This window comes from Belonocnema kinseyi, chromosome 2, assembly GCF_010883055.1.
Source record: "Belonocnema kinseyi isolate 2016_QV_RU_SX_M_011 chromosome 2, B_treatae_v1, whole genome shotgun sequence".
NCBI lineage: Eukaryota > Metazoa > Arthropoda > Insecta > Hymenoptera > Cynipidae > Belonocnema > Belonocnema kinseyi.
Genome location: NC_046658.1, coordinates 150,804,734 through 150,807,088, shown reverse-complemented (window position 1 = coordinate 150,807,088; position 2,355 = coordinate 150,804,734).

Sequence of the window (2,355 nt, the reverse complement as noted above, 5' to 3'; positions counted from 1 at the left end):
GCCAATTAGCACAAATGGTAAGTTCCGACAGTGCCTACAAGTGTGCCTACTGGCCGCTAAATGGCAATACCGGTTTCATATGTATACACCTGGTAATTAATCATAAATTTACTGTAAATTACAAAACCAAATTATTACGAATGTAGGAATCTTTAGAAATTTTTGGTGCATTTTTTTACTAAGAATGCATCTTAAATTCCAAAAATTAAAAAAAATCATAAAATTGTATAGATTTGATAAAAATGATGAAATTTCAAAAAAAAATAAAAATTTTTTTAAACATTCTGAAATGTAATATAATCCTGTGATCCGTTACGTAATTTAAATACAGCCACATACATGTTAGACACAGTGATTTTTTTCCGAGAAAAAGTAACTATTTTATTTTTTCAATTTAAAGGAATCAGAACAAATATAAACGAAATTATCAACAATATTTTAAATTAAGGTGAACCTAGTAAGCTCATTTAATTCAGACACCATTTAGTACAAGCCACCATTTCCTTGCGTTATGTTTTGTCAGCTCTTTGGAAAGGGTTTTGACCACATGATTTTTTGAGACCGAAAAAAGGGGTGATTTGTATCCCATTCGAGACCTTGGAAAGGGGAAGGGGTTGATCAACATTATTTTTTTAAGCGGTCAAAGGGGTGTTCTTACCGCACGAGACCTTGGAAAGGGGAAGAGCTTCGACTAAAATCATTTCTGTGACCCATCAAAGGGGTGGCTTCCCGCCCCCACGATGCCTTGGAAAGGGAAAGGGTTTGACCAACATGTTTTCTGTGACCGGTCAAATTGGTGCCTTCCCGCCCCCACTAGAATCTGGAAAGGGGTTTGACCAACATGTTTTCTGTGACCGGTCAAATTGGTGCCTTCCATCCCACACAAGACCTTGGGAATATTTTCAAAACAATATAGTTACATCCTGAAGCAACGAAATTCATTGTTAACCAAACAGTTCAATTTGCATTTAAAAAACATAAAATTTCTACTAAAACAGATCAATTTTTACATAAAAAGACAAATTTAAAAGAATTCCAATTATTATCCGAAAAAGATTTCAGTCTGACTTATGAACATAAAAATACAAGTTTGAAACAAAAAGTAAATTATCTACGAAATACTTAAATTTTCAACCAAAAAGTATGACTTTTCGACCAAATTGTTGAATATTTAACCAAAAATATGCATTTTTATCGTATACCGCTGATTTAGAGAGCGAGTTTTAAAACCAAAGAGTTAAAGTTTTAAAATATATAATAAAATTCATAAGTAAAAAGGTAATCTTCAGAAGGAACCAAATTTAAAAAATATATATACATATAGGAAAACAAGGCCAATAAATTACTAAAAACAATATTATATCAGGGTTACCGCAAATGTTCATTTAAAAAAATTTCAAATTGTTCCCTAAACAGTTTTTCATTTTCTCTGAACACTAATATTAAAAGACTTTTTACAACATTCTTTCTTGAACCAATATTATTCTTTCTGCCTATTTTATCCAATAATTAATTACTCTAATTGATTATATTTTTATTAAATTTACATTTATATTACATATATACTTTATTTTTGGCTAATTTATATCTTGTTACTAATAGGAAAGAAATCGTTACTTAAATACGTTCTATTATACCAATTCTTCAGATCTGAGAACTGGAAAGTAAAAATTATTTAATTTTTAAGAACTGGAAAATTTCAAATTCAAAGAATTTCAAGTTTATGAACTTGGGAGTGCAGTTTTTATTTTTTAAGATAGAAGTTAATGTACACAAATTAAATAATTGTGTATAGATTTAATTTGTAGCAAGTCAACATTTTAATTATCTCTCATTTGCAGACTTTTTGAATCGTATTTAACCTGAAATGTACATATTTAAATTTGCTTAATCAAGAAAAAAAACTCATAGCGTAATATGCTATGGGCGCTATATGAAAATAAGTAAAACATTTTTTTTTCGTGATTACCTAAGTTTTTATTTAGCTAAATCACGACCCGAACTGCGTATCCGAACTCGGTATTTAAATTATAGTGAAGAATATAAAAACATGCAGTTTGTAACATGATAAGGTTATGCAGGATACACGACATATATCTATCTCTCCCAAGGCTTCTATTTTTACTTGACTTTAGAGTCATTTAAATTCGTAAATAAAATAATCTACTGCATAGTATAATTGACATTAAACAGTTTTTTAGACTAATCCAAGGAAGGCTCATTTACCTGGGTAGAAATTGCCTCTTAATGCCTAAACCAAATACGAGGGTGGATTGATAAGTTTCCGGCCTGACCAAGAGATGGCGCCACTAGGCCTACCTTGAGGTGGCGTTCTATAGTACCATCCTTAGATAG